The following is a 17,280-nucleotide window of genomic DNA, read 5'->3' on the forward strand; positions in this document are numbered from 1 at the left end:
AGAAAGGGAGCCTGAGAGAGAGGGGCTAAGAGAAGGACGTTGCTCAAACAGGAGAGGATGCACTGATACACTGGGGCACGGAGAATGGGGCCAGAGCCCAGGAAAGAGCAGAGGCGCTGCAGAGCTGAGGGCGCGGGGTGAGGGGGAGAACTCGCCCAGTGCCCCTCCAAGGCGCCTCTCTATCTGGGCAGGGGCGTGGCTGGCTTCACAGGCAAGCAAATTCATTTGCCCTGAGTCCCGTGCTCCCAAGGGCCTGCGCTTGATTCCATGCTCCACTGTCATCTCCTTGCAATTGGGAAACAGGGGCCTGTCATGTTTATTTTGCACCAGGTCCCCCAAACAACACAGTCAGTCCTGAGTGGGGACCCTGAAGGTTTTTTCTGTGCAGGGGCAGAACAAAGAGCCCTGACTTTCAAAGGGTGAGCTCCCCACCCGTCTGGTGAGCCAGGACAGAGGAACCCCTAAGTGGTCACCATTCAAGCACGTCCTGAGGCAACATTTAATCAGTGAAAAGATGCTTAAAAAAGATGCCACTTAAAGTGTTACACCATATCAAGGCCCTTCTGGGAATAAAGGAGGTCCATATTGATGATAGAATCGATCTTCAGTCTAGATTGGAATGAGCTCATTTTTAATAATTCCAAGCACTTCCCCGGCATCCCAGTGGTTAAGCCTCCGAGCTCCCAGTGCATGGAGCATGGGTTCCAACCCTGGTTGGGGAACTAAGATTCTACGTGCCAATGGCAACTAAGCCAGTGTGTCTCCACTAAAGGGAAGATCCCGCTTGCCTCAACTAAGACCCAGTGCAGCCATAAATAAATAAAAACAAGAATTGCTCTTCTTTGGAATAAAATGACTGTATTCTCATAGGAAGTGCCAAACCTTTTCTTCCTTTTTACCTGCCCCAAACGAACTCAATGTAGTAGATTGCAAGAGACAGACAGAGAAAGAGAGATAGAAAGAGACACAGAGAAAAAGTAAGAAGGAGACACAGAGAGGAGCACAGGAAACTGGTGACTGATTTGATTGAAAAATCACACCTGACTTTCACACCCTCAGCAGTGGCTCTGTTCTCTTCTCAAAGGAGGACATGGCCAGGCCATCATGAATCGAGGAATCAAGGCGGGGCGTAGGGTGGGGGGCCCTCATGGCTGTCTGATCACGTGGTTGAACCCTTGGGCCCAGTCCAGCACATGCCGGCCCACCTCGATGGGCTCTGACAGCTGGACCTACATTTTAAATCAGTCTCTGGCTTGTCTTTTATCCTCAAGGTATAAGCTGCCAAGACAAGTCATCCTCTTGGTTTTGAAAGAAATGGCCGGGCCCAGCTGGCAGTTGACCAACCAAGCAGTATTTATGGAGCCCTTCTGACATCCAAGGTCTTCCCGTGCAGGGTCAGGGAGGGACACAGAGAGAAAGAAGTGGAGCTGGCAACCCCCGTGGGGCATCACGATGCAGGTAAACCGGTGGGGGTGGGGGGGCAGGGACTGACCGGGAGGAACAGAGTCAGAGGCTCCAGCCTCTGCTGGGAGGGGGCTATCTTTAGAGAACCATCATTATCTTTAGAAAGCAGTAGAATTTACTGTGCTGAAGACCCAGAAAGAAATGGTTCCAGATTTCCACTTGTTCTCAGCTCGGATTTTGCATTTTATCTCAGGAAGTGTCACGGGGTTGCTTTCAAATTATCCAAACAAGTAACTGACTTTAATACACAATGTGCACATGCTAAGTCACTTCAGTCACTTAGACTCTTTGTGACTCCATGGACTATAGCCCACCAGACTCCTCTGTCCATGGGATTCTCCAGGCAAGAATACTGGAGTGGTTGCTGTGCCCTCCTCCAGGGGATCTTCCCAACTGGGGATCGAACCTGCACCTCTTATGTCTCCCGCACTGGCAGGCAGATTCTTTACCATTAGTGCCACCTGGGAAGCCCAATACACGATATGACATGTATGCATATTTAGTATGTGTGTTGCTGCTGCTAAGTCGCTTCAGCCGTGTCGGACTCTGTGTGACCCCATAGACAGCAGCCCACCAGGCTCCCCCGTCCCTGGGATTCTCCAGGCAAGCACACTGGAGTGGGTTGCCATTTCCTTCTCCAATGCATGAAAGTGAAAAGTGAAAGGGAAGTTGCTCAGTCGTGTCCAACTCTTCGCAACCCCATGGAGCGCAGCCTACCAGGCTCCTCTGTCCATGGGTTTTTCCAGGCAAGAGTACTGGAGTGGGGTGCCATCACTTTCAAATTATCCAAGCAAGTGAATTACTTTAATACACACTACAACATATACATATACTTTCTGTGTGTGTGTGTGTGTGTGTGTGCACCCATGAAGAAATACCTCTTTACCCCCAACAAGAATATTTTTCATTGGTTGACATTGTCTCTTAAGACATTAAGAATCTTCACTTTGCAATTGTTGAACTTTATAATGCATATGTTTATCCACATTTCTCTTGAACATACACATATGTGTGTGTGTATGCACAGTGCAGAGCAGTCATTACTCAATCAAGGTATCGGTCATTATGATTAGTTTATATTTCATTATCTTAGATTTCCAACCTTTCCACCAGGAGGGGAATGAGTCCTCTTGGGAAAAGGTAATCACTGCCTTACAATCATTGCAGGGGTGTTTGTGTAGAGTTTAAATGTTGTCGCTCTATTTTCTTTCTTTTCGTTTTTTCCATTTCCATCCCTCCCCCCTCCCTGTTCTCAGGTCCTGGACTTTTTTCCAACTCATATGGTTCTCTCTCAATTTTCTGTTTAGACCCTTAATGTGAGATGAGAACAGGAGGCTGAGAGTATGTGTGTGGAGGGTGGGGTAAGAGGGGGTCTGGGAGGAGGGGACACCGGGAAAGCTGAACCCTGACTCTGGCCTTGGGGACCTGGCCAGGGGAACCCAGTGGCTGCTCCAACACTAGCCTCATTGCTGTTCGGTTGCTCAGTCATGTCTCTTTGCAACCCCATGGACTGCAGCATGCCAGGCATTCTTGTCCTTCACCATCTCCCAGAGCTTGCTTGAACTCATGTCCATCGAGTCGGTGATCCCATCCAACCATCTCATCCTCTGTCATCCCCTTCTCCTCCTGCCTTCAATCTTTCCCAGCATCAGGGTCTTTTCAAATGAGTTGGCTCTTCGCATCAGCTGGCCAAAGTATGGGAGCTTCAGCTTCATCATCATTCCTTCCAATGAATATTCAGAACTGATTTCCTTTAGGATTGACTGGTTTGATCACCTTTCAGTCCAAGGGATTCTCAAGAGTCTTCTCCAACACCACAGTTCAAAAGCATCAATTCTTTGGCACTCGGCCTTCTTTATGGTCCAACTCTCACATTCATACATGACTACTGGAAAAACCATAGCTTTGACTATATGGACCTTTGTCAGCAAAGTAATGTCTCTGGTTTTTAATACGCTGTCTAGGTTGGTCATAGCTTTTCTTCCAAGGAGCAAGTGTCTTTTAATTTCATGGCTACAGTCACCATCTGCAGTGATTTTGGAACCCAAGAAAGTAAAGTCTGTCACTATTTCCATTGTTTCTCCATTTATTTGCCATGAAGTGATGGGACCAGATACCATGATCTTTGTCTTTTGAATGTTGACTTTTAAGCCAGCTTTTTCCCTCTCCTCTTTCACTAAAGAGGAACTAAAATGCTCTTTGTTTCCTCTTCAGCTTCTGCCATAAGGGTAGTGTCATCTCTGTATCTGAGGCTATTGATATTTCTCCCACTATCTTGATTCCATCTTGTGCTTCATCCTCCCCAGCATTTCTCATGATGTGCTCTGCATAGAAGCTAAATAAGCACTAGCCTCAGGGCTCATTTAAGCTCATCTAACCTTCAGTTTTCTTAAGATCATGAGGCGTCTTAAGAGCATTACCTGACCATTGAATAGGAGTTTTGATTCACAAAACTCAGAGATACAAAATCTGTATGTATAACTTAAATTTTTTAGACAGAATTTACTTTTGTTTTTTGAACCCCTATTCTGCAGGTGGCAAAAACATCATCACTCCAGAGTAAACTGAATCAGGATTTCCTTGACTGATTCAGTTTCCCCCCACCTGCCCATGAATCTGGGATTAGGTCTGAGTGCTAGGGTGCCAACGCCACACCCTCAAGGAGTCAGACCCTGGTGATCTTCATCTCCCCATCCTGGCATCTGCCAAGATGCTCCCCCTTCTTCCAGGTCCCTAGTTGCTGTCATCTCCCAAGGTTGACTGTAGCTAAGATGATCATATTTCTTCCGGTCTCTGTTGGTCCCTGTGGGTCATGCTTAGCCCTCACCTGCAGGTTTACTGACTCTTTCAGTTATCTCCTCACACCTCCAGGAAGGAGAGCTGGCAAATATTTGGATGCTACACCCTGGGGACAGAGGAGGACCCTTGGTGGGGCTGTCTTAGGCCTTCTCCATGCATTTTGGCCAGGCTGCCAGTTTTACCTGAACTGTATCTCATGCCATCAGCATGAGAGAAGTGCAGTGAAAGTCGCTCAGTCGTGTCCTACTCTTTGCAACCCCATGGACTATACAGTCCCTGGAATTCTCCTGGCCAGAATACTGGAATGGGTAGCCGTTCCCTTCTCCAGGAGATCTTCCCAACCCAGGGATCAAACCAGGGTCTCCTGCATTGCAGCCAGATTCTTTACCAGCTGAGTCACAGAGGAAGCCCAAGAATGCTGGAGTGGGTAGCCTTTCCCTTCTCCAGGGTATCTTCCCAACCCAGGAATTGAACCAGGTTCTCCTGCATTGCAGGTGGATTCTTAACCAACTGAGCTACCAGGGAACCATGAGAGAGCCTCACCCTAAACCTGATATCCTTGATATGGTAGCATATCTGTGTCTACAGTCCCTTGACATTCCTAGCGATTCTTTCACCCCCCACTCCCCTCCCCATGATGGCTTCTCCCTTGCCCTCCCTAATTGGTCTGCATGACTCCTGTGGAGTGCAAAAACCTGTTCTTATCTGCTCCTTCATTCACCTGTGTCATTTATGGCACAAATGCTGTATGCCCTAAATCCTTCAAGACCTTGCTCTTTTGAGACTCAAAAAACTTTTATCTCTGCTGTGAGACTCAAGATCTATTTTGAAATCCAAAACCTGAGTGTGGTTTTCTTTGTTTTCTCTGTATTTCTGCTTTAACCCCATTGAGTCCAAGGACAATGAGAACAGAGCCTCTTACTATTGTCTGATTGGATTGGGGAGGGGGGGTAGTCACAGAAAATATGAGAGGGATAAAAGCACAAACAAACCCATTCAACAAAATGACCCCCTTCACACCGTGATGATGTTGAAAGCTGCCTGTCGATGAAAGCCTTTTGTTGTTGTTGATGTTCAGTTGCTGAGTTGTGTCCGACTCTTTGTGACCCCAGCAGACCAGGCTTCCCTGGCCTTCACCATCTCTCAGAGTTTGCTCAGACTCGTTAATCAAAAGGAAACATTTAAATTAGTATATGGAAGATGACCAGTACTTTGAAGCAACGTTTACAGAAAATTCTAGTTTTACTGCTTTGTATTAAATGCTAGGGTTTCCACGTGTGTTTGTTCATTTAATCTCCTTTGATCTCTTTTTTCAAGCTAATATTTTTAGATGAGGAAACTGAAGCCCAAAGAAGTTAAGCGGCCTGCCAGAGGGACCCTGTGGTAAGGGACAGAATAAGAACAAGGACTCAGGTGTGGTTTGGCACAGAGCAACAGGAAACAGAAGTGATATGACATAATCATGTAGTTTAAAAGGCTCTCTCAAAGCAAAAAGTATCTACTTCAAATCTGCATTGCTTTGTTCCACTGTTTTCTCTGAGTTGTATGTATTTTATTCCTTCACACACATCATTTTTATGCATGTTATCTAAAGCATTTTGAGAAATCTGATACATTTTACCAGGTTGGAAAAGTTTATTTTTATTTCAGCTTTTTTGATATGGGATATAATTCAACCAAAAAGGACTTTTTTTCACTAGATTGGTTTGGTTCAGAAAAAAAAAAGGCAAAATCTGGAAATGAGGATAGCTCAAATGTATCTACCAAATTGTGAGTACTTAAAATCATTATTTAAAAAAAAAACAAAAAAACAAAATAGGGACCCAGGAAATGTCTTGGTTCCCATTCTGGAACCCCTCCATGACATGGACAAAGGAGCCAGGTAGGCTATATATAGTCCATGGGGTCACAAAGAGTCGGACACGACTGAGTGACTTTCACTTTCACTTTCCCATGACATCACACACCCAGAGTGGGTGAAAGAAAAGAGGGATTGAAGCTGAAAGTTATTACTCTGGGGCAGCTTCCACAACTTGGCTGGCTGGCCTCATCAGAGGAGTAGTGAGGATGGAGTGATATTTCTGCATTTTGGCAGTAGGACCACTTGCCTTCACCTGGGTTCTGTGTGACAGCTTTTGTATAACAACTCCATTTCATATGCAGACTTCTGTCTGTAACTGAGCCATGCGTGTAGGTGCTAAGTGCTTCCATCGTGTCCAACTCTTTGTGACCCTATGGACTGTAGCCCGTCAGGCTCCTCTGTGACACCAAAATGAAGCCTCCTGGATGGAAACATACGAGGTTAGAGAAGACAGCGCTGGGCAGCCAGATGTCCAGGAGACAGTCCTGAGGCTGTTACGCCCTCCAGGCGGGCCCTGCCAAAGTCAATCAACCGCATTTGGAAGGCAGGTCCCCTGAGCTGCACAGCTCAGAGGGAAATTCAAGACTTAGTTCAGTCCTGAACTTAACTTCTCTATTGTCTACTAAAATTAGCTGCTTCTGTGATCTTCAGATGAACCCAGAATCCATCCATCTTCTCCCAAGCTCAGCTCAGTCCCAGAGGGTAGAGAGGAGAATGGACAGACCAGATGACTCTTTCTTAGTCAAAGCTGGGTCTAGGCCGAGGCACTGGGGAGATTCTTGGTGTTGCTCTAACCCCACGTTGGTGAAACCTCAAGCCCTTCTGATGACCCCAGGTTAGCCCTGTGTGGTTGGTTGCTAAGTTGGGTCTGCTTTGTGACCCCATGGACTGCAGCCCACCAGGCTCCTCTGTCTATTGGATTTTTCAGGCAAGAATACTGGAGTGGGTAGCCATTCCCTTCTCCAGGGGATCTTCCTGACCTGGGGATTGAACCTGTGTCTCCTGCATTTGCAGGCAGATTCTTTGCCATCTGAGCCACCAGCGAAGCCCCAGGTGAACCCTACTCACCTTAAATTCCTGTTTGAATGTGTGCCTTCTATCAGAGCAGACCTCAGACTAGAGAAGATCCACTAAGATGTTTAATGGAAATCTGCCAGTCCCAGGCAGAGTTGATTCTAGACAGGCCCACACAAGAGAGAGAGAGAGGCGAGGAATCAGCTGGAAGCATGACTGAAGATAGCAGGATGGTGGCTTCTTGGCTAGGATGGGGTGGTTTGTAGGAGGAAGGGAAGGACTTATTTGTATTTGCCCTGAGGCCAAGGGATTTGATCAAGAAAGCTTTCGCCTGGCATGGAGGAAGGAAAAATGCTCTGGAAAACCGGTAGAACCAGTTACTGCAGAGGTGGCAGGAAGGAGGACCCTGCATACTGCCCCACATCAATAGATTGAAACAAGTGGGCATTCTAGTAGAGTGCCAGTCAGCTTGGAATACACCGATCCTATCAGTCAAAAAGGAAGAAGGACAGGACTATAGGCCTGTACAGGATCTCAGGCTAGTCAGCCAGGCTACTGTGACTTTACACCCCACTGTTCCAAACCCCTATACCTTACTTAGCCTTCTCCCGCCGAGGACTAAAGTTTATACTCGCTAGATCTCAAGGATGCCTTCTTCTGCGTATGCCTCGCCCCAGCATCACAGCCCATCTTCGCCTTTGAATGCGCAGATCCAGTTGGGGGCACCAAGCAACAGCTCATCTGGACTCCCCCACAAGGGTTTAAGAACCCCCCAGCCATCTTTGGGGAAGCCTTGGCTTCTGACCTGAACTCATTCCATCTGGAAGAGTATGGATGTTGGCTCCTACAATGGGGATGACCTGCTGCTGGCCTCCAAGACCAAGGAAAAATGCTGGGAAGGGACAAAAGCACTGCTCCAGCTGCTGATGGAAGCAGGTTACCGGGTGTCAAAGAAGAAGGCACAGATCTGCAAGGAGGAGGCAAGGTAGCTGGGGTTTGTTTTAAAGAAGGACACAAGGGTCCAGACCCTAGTTGGGTCCTATCTGCTGATGGCACTAGCCTGAGAAAACAAGGACAATGGCTGTCAGGTTAGCCAAAGCGGAAGGGCCATCAAGACTGAAAAGGGGTGGTGGGAATTGCCAAGTGGCAAATTGTTGGTACCAGAGGAACTGGCACACAATCTGGTAAGCCAAACACACCAAGCGACCCACCTAGGCCATGCTGCCTGCTCACAGGTTAATGCTGCCTCTCGGGTATTCAGACAAAAACCTCCGGGTATTCAGCTGAAAGGCATGCTGCCATTTGAACACCTGGGAGTGGACTTCGCTGAAATGAAACCTCACCAACACCACGGTTACCTGCTGATCATGGTATGTACATTCTCGGGATGGGTAGAAGCTTTTCCTACCTGGACTGAAAGAGCATCAGAAGTAGCCCGGTGCCTGCTTAGGGAAATAGTTTCCAGATTTGGACATCCTACCAGCATTGGGTCAGACGATGACCCGGCTTTTGTGCTGATTTAGTACAACAAGTAAGCAAAACTTAAAACATCAGATAGAAACTGCACACTGCATATAGGCCCAGAGTTCTGAGATGGTGGAATGAACCAACCGGACCTTAAAGAGACTCTCCGAGTGGATCATAGAGACTGACTGCTCCTGGGTGGACTTGCTTCCGACGGCTTTGCTCAGACTCAGGATGACCCCACAGTCCCAAGGCTATTCTCCATACGAAACTGTGTATGGGGGACCCCCTCCCACAATAAAACAGGTGTCAACAAATTTGCCTCAGGTAAGGGGGAACAGGATTTCACAGCAGATGGAACTGTGTAAGGTAATAAATCAGGTAACTAAGTTTGTATAAGAAAGGGTGTCATTCCCCCTTGGGGAACATATTCATGAGTTTACTCTTGGTGACCAAGTATGGGTCAAAGATTGGAAACGTGATTTGCTAGCCCCTTGGTGAAAGGGCCCTTGTGTTATTCTAACTACCCCTACTGCAGTTAAAGTTGCAGGTATTGTCCCTTGGATCCATCATATGAGGGTGAAGGGAACATACAACGCAGACCCAAAAAAAGTTGAGTGGACAGCACAGAGGGACCCCGCTGACCCTCGAGAGACTAAGACCTTCCTTAAGAAGAAGGAAAAGAAGATTCCGGACGAGTCCTTTCAGGATGAAGCCACACAATCGACTCCTGCTGCTTGGCCTCATCAAAGTGATTTTGAATTTAACTTCCGTTTCAACTCAGGACAACGTTTTCATCTCATGGGCACATTCCTACGCAGACTTCCACAACACTTCCAACTGCTGGGTATGTGGGGCTATGCCTCTGTCAGTGATGGATGGACTTCCTTGGTGGGTGTCACCGCTCTGCCAAGGAGATTTTAAACCACTCTGCTCTTTCCTGGGATGACAAAAAGAGACTTTCCTCTCTCTTGTCAATCATAACCTCTCCTTGCTCTCTTGGTGTAAGACCTACAGTCAGTAGACTCGGGTCATGGGGTTACATTTGATATAAAAGCCAGTGTAACAAAAGCCTAACCTACTTGTTGTAAATCTACCCTGGTAGCCCCAGCAAATCTACCTTATTTACATGCTAGGTGGACAAGATCCATGTTTCAATGATATGAGTATATTGCTGCCTTATTCGTATCCTCTATAGAGACAACAGATATCATGATTAAAGTAGAGGCCTTGACTAATTTCACAAAACAGGCCCTCCTAGATAAAACAATGGAGAAGGCAATGGCACCCCACTCCAGTACTCTTGCCTGGAAAATCCCATGGATGGAGGAGCCTGGTGGGCTGCAGTCCATGAGGTCGCTAAGAGTCGGACACGACTGAGCGACTTCACTTTCACTTTTCACTTTCATGCGTTGGAGAAGGAAATGGCAACCCACTCCAGTGTGCTTGCCTGGAGAATCCCAGGGGCGGGGGAGCCTGGCGGGCTGCCGTCTATGGGGTCATACAGAGTCGGAAACGACTGAAGCAACTTAACAGCAGCAGCAGCAGATAGAACAAAAGCCATCCAAGCCTTAAATGAAGAGCAAATCCAAATGAGAAAAGCGGTAATTCCTAATAGAATGGCTTTGGACATACTCTGCTCAAGGAGGGACCTGTGCCATAATTAAGGTTGAATGTTGTGTATACATTCCTGACTTATCTGGCAATGTATGGACTGCTTTAGATGACATGAAAAACCAGGTAAAAGCAATGTCAAATGAAAACATTCTCTTCTGGACTTCGGTTCTATCTTGGGTGAAGGGCGATTGGTGGAAAACTATATTAACCACTGTTATAGTTGCCTTGATAGTTCTGCTTTGTGGACCCTGAATTTTACAATGTATTATGAACTCTGTAACCCGAAGGTTGATATGATTCTCCCAAATTGGCGGTTGGAGAGCCAGGGTGCAATATATCCCTATGAATGATGCTCATAATATGAGTTAAGAGCATCAAGAGGGGGGAATGAAGAAGGAATTCATAGGGCCTGGACTCCATCTTAGGCCTGTTCATGCTGATCAAGCTCAGCCACCTTTCCAATGGACTCTGAACTCTGTGTTTGCTAAGTCACTTCAGTCGTGTCCGACTCTGTGCGACCCCAGAGATGGCAGCCCACCAGGCTCCCCCGTCCCTGGGATTCTCCAGGCAAGAACACTGGAGTGGGTTGCCATTTCCTTCTCCAATGCATGAAATTGAAAAGTGAAAGTGAAGTCGCTCAGTCGTGTCTGACTGTTCGAGACTCCATGGACTGCAGCCTACCAGGCTCCCCCGTCCATGGGATTTTCCAGGCAACTGTACTGGAGTGGGGTGCCATTGCCTTCTCCAAACTCTGTGTTTAGTGCCTATGAAAACAACAACGGAAGGATAAGACCCCCTCAAGACAGGAGAACCTTGAAGATCGTATCTAGGTTACTCATTACCTAAGAGAAACCATACACTAATCACCCCTTCCTCCAGACAGGCCATAAATTTTTCTGTATCTATCGGAGTGTAACCTCGGGTTTATCGATTATTGGCTAATGTTTGACTGTTTGAGCACATGAGCACATAGCACGTGAATGATGGGGTTATTGGGATGGTATTTTCCTTGGTTTATGTAATTTGTAGCTCAGATGGTAAAGAATCTGCCTGCAATGCAGGAGACCTGGGTTCGATCCCTGGGTCAGGAAGATCCTCTGGAGAAGGGACTGGCAATCCATTCCAGGATTCTTGCCTGGAGAATCCCACGGATAGAGGAGCCTGACTGGCTACAGTTCGTGGGGTCGCAAAGAGTCGGACACAACTAGGTGACTAACCCACCCAAGGAAATTGGAGTGGTGGGTTCAGGCACGTACACATGAGGTATAAAAGATTTTCACAAATGCTGGTCAGGGTCCTTGGCTAAGAGGAGACTCTGCCTTGGGCCCGCTGGTGTAATAAACTGCACTCCACTATCTGCATTGTCCTTCCTTGATTCCCGGAACGTGTGGCTACAACAAAGGCACTTCCAGGCTTTCCAGGCTCTGTACCACTCTGTCCCTGCCTCCCCTTCCAGGCTTACTCCCCACCTCTCTGCTGTGAAGGCTCTGTGCTCTGGTCATTCTGGATGGTCTTCCATCCTCTCCTGCCTCTGCATTGGCTCTCACCCCTGTCTGGCATGTCCTACCACCCCCACCCTGCTGCTCAAAGTCTAAAACGCCTGTGGTCCTTCAGGACTCAGCTCATGCACCCTATCCCCCAGCCTAGGTTGAAAACCACTGCTCCGGGCTCCCCAGCCTCCTGGTTTACCTTTCCAGGTACTCATGTGTTACACGCAAGACTCCTGGCCTTTGGCAACCCTTGTGGGTGTGAGGATGTTGGCACTGATGCCTGGTCCTGGATTTCAGTGCAGATCCCCCTAATACAAACTAAGTTCTACTTGATGACCATCCAGGGAGACAGACCCTTAATCGCCCCCAGGTGTTACTGTCAGTGCCCAGAAGCCCACCTGCGGCAGAGACCAGGCACGGGGTCAGGCCCCCCAGGAGCCGGGAGGCCACTTAGGCTTCCAGGAAGGCAGTGACTGAGTCAGACTGCCCCTTGGAAAAATCCAGACCTTGCCCTCTCTGGGAGGAGAGCTTGGCCTAGGATATCCGCTGCTTGTCCAACCAGGTTTCTCCTTCCAAATCACCTGCTGCTGCTGCTGCTGCTGCTGCTGCTGCTGCTGCTGCTGCTAAGTTGTGTCAATCATGTCCAACTCTGTGCGACCGCATAGACGGCTCCCCCATCCCTGGGATTCTCCAGGCAAGAACACTGGAGTGAGTTGCCATTTCCTTCTCCAGTGCATGAAAGTGAAAAGTGGAAGGGAAGTCGCTCAGTCATGTCCAACTCTGTGCGACCCCATGGACTGCAGCCTACCAGGCTCCTCCATCCATGGGATGCTCCAGGCAAGAGTACTGGAGTGGGGTGCCATCGCCTTCTCCATCCAAATCACCTACAATCTGGTAACCCACCTCATGGCACTCCTTCCCAGCAATGGGTAGGGGAATGGAGAGCAGTCAAGCAGGCCTCTTCCTTCATCTCCTCCCTGGAAAGTGGAAAGAGAAGGCCCTCCCTTCCAGGGAAATGTGAAGAAAAGAACTAAGTATGTCCCCAACACACCTGTGGCCCAACCGTAAAGAATCTGCCGGCCAGTGTAGGAGACCTGGGTTTGATCCCTGGGCCAGTAAGGTCCCCTGGAGAAGGAAATGGCAACCCACTCCAGTATTCTTGCCTGGAGAACCCCATAGACAGAGGAGCCTGGCAGGATACAGCCTGTGGGGTTGCAAAGAGTCTGACACAACTGATTACCCAACACTTGCACTTTCTAGAATGCACCTGGCTGCAGCTGACTGCCATCCTCTTCCTGATCTCCTGGGAGTCCCGCCTTGAGGATTGTACCTGCATACCCTCAGTCTCTAGGCCTCCTTTGCCCCAGATCTCCATAGCTGATCAGCCACGATGACCCATGAGCACCTCTTTGATCTCTCCCTTCTGCATCCTCACAGCCATCTCCCTCCTTTCCAGAGCTCATCATTTTTGGCCCGGGGATTGTTCCAGCCTTCCAGCAGGGTCCAGTGCTGGGAGCAACTCGCCATACTTTCCTGGAGCAATCTTGTCCAGATGTCGAAGTGACCATTTCACTTCCTGCTTCAAACCCTTTGCAAGCCTCCTCATGGCCTTCAGGCTGAAATACACAGGGCTCTTCCTGGCGTTCCAGGCCTTCCACCACTCTGTCCCTGCCTCCCCTTCCAGGCTTACTCCCCACCTCTCTGCTGTGAAGGCTCTGTGCTCTGGTCATTCTGGATGGTCTTCCATCCTCTCCTGCCTCTGCATTGGCTCTCACCCCTGTCTGGCGTGTCCTACCACCCCCACCCTGCTGCTCAAAGTCTAAAACGCCTGTGGTCCTTCAGGACTCAGCTCATGCACCCTATCCCCCAGTCTAGGTTGGCAACCCGTGCTCTGGCTCCCCAGCCTCCTGGTTTACCTTTCCAGGTACTCACCTGTTACACACGAGACTCCTGGCCTTTGGCAACCCTTGTGGGTACGAGGATGTTGGCACTGATGCCTGGTCCTGGATTTCAATGCAGATCCCCTAATACAAACTAAGTCTACTTGATGACCATCCAGGGAGACAGACCCTAAATCATCCCGAGGTGTGGCTGCCAGTGCCCAGAAGCACAGCTGCAGCCAAGATCAGGCATGGGGCCATGCTCCCCAGGAGCCAAGGGGCCATTTGGGCTTCCAGGAGGGCAGTGACTGAGTCAGATTGCCCCTTGGAACAATGTGGACCTTGCCCTCTCTGGGAGGAGAGCCTGGCCTGGGAAACCAGCTGCTTGCCCATCAGGTTTCTCCTTCCAAATTACCAACAATCTGGAAAACCACCTCAAGCCCCTCCTTCCCAGCAATGGGTAGGGGGATGGAGAGCAGTCAGATGGGCCTTTTCCTTCATCTCCTCCCTGGAAAGTGGAGGGGGAGGGCCCTCCCTTCCGGGGAAATGTGAAGAAAAGAACTAAGTGTGTCCCCAACACACCTGTGGCCCAGACCCTGAAGAATTTGCCAGCCATTTCAGGAGACCTCAGTGTGATTCCTGGGCCAGTAAGGTCCCCTGGAGAAGGAAATGGCAACCCACTCAGGTATTCTTGCCTGGAGAACCCCATGAACAGAGGAGCCTGGCAAGATACAGCCTGTGGGGTTGCAAAGAGTCTGACACAACTGATTACCCAACACTTGCACTTTCTAGATAGAATCTGGCTGCCATCCTCTTCCTGATCTCCTTGGATTTCCGTCTTGAGTATTGTACCTGCATACCCTCAGTCTCTAAGCCTCCTTTTCCCCAGATCTCCATAGCTGATCAGCCACGATGACCCATGAGCACCTCTTTGATCTCTCCCTTCTGCATCCTCACAGCCATCTCCCTCCTTTCCAGATCTCATCATTTTTGGCCCGGGGATTGTTCCAGCCTTCCAGCAGGTCCAGTGCTGGGAGCAGCTCGCCACTCTCTCCTGGAGCAATCTTGTCCAGATGTCGAAGTGACCATTTCACTTCCTGCTTCAAACCCTCTGCAAGTCTCCTCACTGCCCTCAGGGTGAAAGACACAAGGCTCTTCCTGGCGTTCCAGGCTCTACCACTCTGTCCCTGCCTCCCCTTCCAGGCTTACTCCCCACCTCTCTGCTGTGAAGGCTCTGTGCTCTGGTCATTCTGGATGGTCTTCCATCCTCTCCTGCCTCTGCGTTGGCTCTCACCCCTGTCTGGCGTGTCCTACCACCCCCACCCTGCTGCTCAAAGTCTAAAACGCCTGTGGTCCTTCAGGACTCAGCTCATGCACCCTATCCCCCAGTCTAGGTTGGCAACCTGTGCTCCGGCTCCCCAGCCTCCTGGTTTACCTTTCCAGGTACTCACCTGTTACACATGAGACTCCTGGCCTTTGGCAACCCTTGTGGGTACGAGGATGTTGGCACTAACGCCTGGTCCTGTGTTTTCAGTGCTGCTGCTGCTGCTGCTGCTAAGTCGCTTCAGTCGTGTCCGACTCTGTGAGACCCCACAGACGGCAGCCCGCCAGGCTCCCCCGCCCCTGGGATTCTCCAGGCAAGAACACTGAAGTGGGTTGCCATTCCCTTCTCCAATGCATGAAAGCGAAAAGTGAAAGTGAAGTCGCTCAGTCGTGTCTGACCCTCAGCGACCCCATGGACTGCAGCATTCCAGGCTCCTCCATCCATGGGATTTTCCAGGCAAGTGTTCTAGAGTCGGGTACCATTGCCTTCTCCAGTTTTCAGTGCAGATCCCCCTATACAAGCTAAGTTCTACTTGATGACCATCCAGGGAGACAGACCCTTAATCGCCCCCAAGTGTTATTGTCAGTGCCCAGAAGCCCACGTGTGGCAGAGACCAGGCATGGGGCCAGGCTCCCCAGAAGCCGAGAGGCCATTTGGGCTTCCAGGAAGGCAGTGACTGAGTCAGATTGCCCCTTGGAACAATGCGGACCTTGCCCCCTGTGGGAGGAGCGCCTGGCCTGGGAAACCCGCTGCTTGCCCAATCAGGTTTCTCCTTCCAAATCACCGACAATCTGGAAAACCACCTCAAGCCCCTCCTTCCCAGCAATGAGTAGGGGGATAGAGAGCAGTCAGACGGGCCTCTTCCTTCATCTCCTTCCTGGAAAGTGTAGGGGGAAGCCCCTCCCTTTTGGGGCAATGTGAAGAACAGAACCAAGTGTGTCCCCAACGCACTTTGTGTCCTGACCGTAAAGAATCTGCCGGCCAATGCAGGAGACCTGGGTTTGATCCCTGGGCCAATAAGGTCCCCTGGAGAAGGAAATGGCAACCCACATCAGTATTCATGCCTGGGGAACCCCATGGACAGAGGAGCCTGGCAGGCTACAGCCCGTAGGGTTGCAAAGAGTCGGACACAGCTGAGCATAGCACATCTGCACACCTAGGTACCAAGCACCGAGATTTTAATCCTCCCCTTATTCTCTGTATACCTGGAAGTCAGCATGGTGCCGAGCATGTAGATGTTGCTTAATAAATGTTTGCCTGATAGTGCACTACCCGAAGAGAAAGCAACGTGTGCAGTAAAGTGACTGAGGATGTGGCGCTCTGAAATCCGAGTACCTGAGTTCAGAGTCAGACGCCATCACTTACTGTGCCACCCAGAGCAGTGCTTCACCTGATATGACGACTTTCTTACCTCAAAAATGAATTTAAGAACAGTGCCTATTGTTTTAGGGTGTTGAGAATGAAATTATTTAATATGTGTAAACCAGAGTAGATCAGGGCTTGGTGTGTAGTACATACTCACGTGGTGTCAGCTTCCTGTAGAGATGTTGCACACAGGACCTAAGCTGGTACCCAAGCCAGGCATTCAGAGAACTCCTCTTAACTCTTCTCAGTTCCTTAGTGAGAATTCTTCTTAGTGATGAAATCTACATGTAAACATACACACATAAGCAGATATATAGGTATGTGGGTATGTATACACGTATAATCAGACTTTTAATACTCTGATGTTAATGTCCTTTCTACTTTTTTTTTTTTAATTTGACGGTGTCAGGTCTTAGTTGCAGCACTCAGGATCTTTGCTGAGTCACGAGGAATCTTTTGTGGTGGCTCAAGGGCTTAGTTTCTCTGAGGCACCTTAGTTCCTCAACCAGGGATCAAACCCATTTCCCTGCACTGCAAGGCATATTGTTTACCACTTGACCACCAGGGAAGTCCCCTCCTGTCTGCTATTTTGATATTAAAATGTCCCGTGTTTCAGGAAATGACTCTGATAAGCAATGATCATTGTTGTTTTTACTATCTCAAAAAGCCAAACTAAACCTGGCTCCCCCAAGTGCACTTTGAGATGTTATTCCTGGTCTGTGAGTACAAAGCCTGGGAAATACTTTGTCACTGGGAGTGGGGGGCGGTTTCTCTCCCTCCTGATGTTGCAGAATGGATGACAGTGGTTCCCAACCTTGGCTGCACGATTAGCATCACACTGATCCCTGGGTCTTGCCCCCCAGGTTTCTAACACAATAGGTCTAGATGCCAGGACTTTACAAGTTGGCCACGGACAGCCAGGTAAGTGAGCTTGGACCAAGAGCCAAACGGTGACCATTTGTTTCCTTTTTTTGTTCTCTAATCAAATACCCAAATACTTCA

The sequence above is a fragment of the Ovis canadensis genome, chromosome 10 (genome assembly GCF_042477335.2).
Source record: "Ovis canadensis isolate MfBH-ARS-UI-01 breed Bighorn chromosome 10, ARS-UI_OviCan_v2, whole genome shotgun sequence".
Classification (NCBI taxonomy): Eukaryota; Metazoa; Chordata; class Mammalia; order Artiodactyla; family Bovidae; genus Ovis; species Ovis canadensis.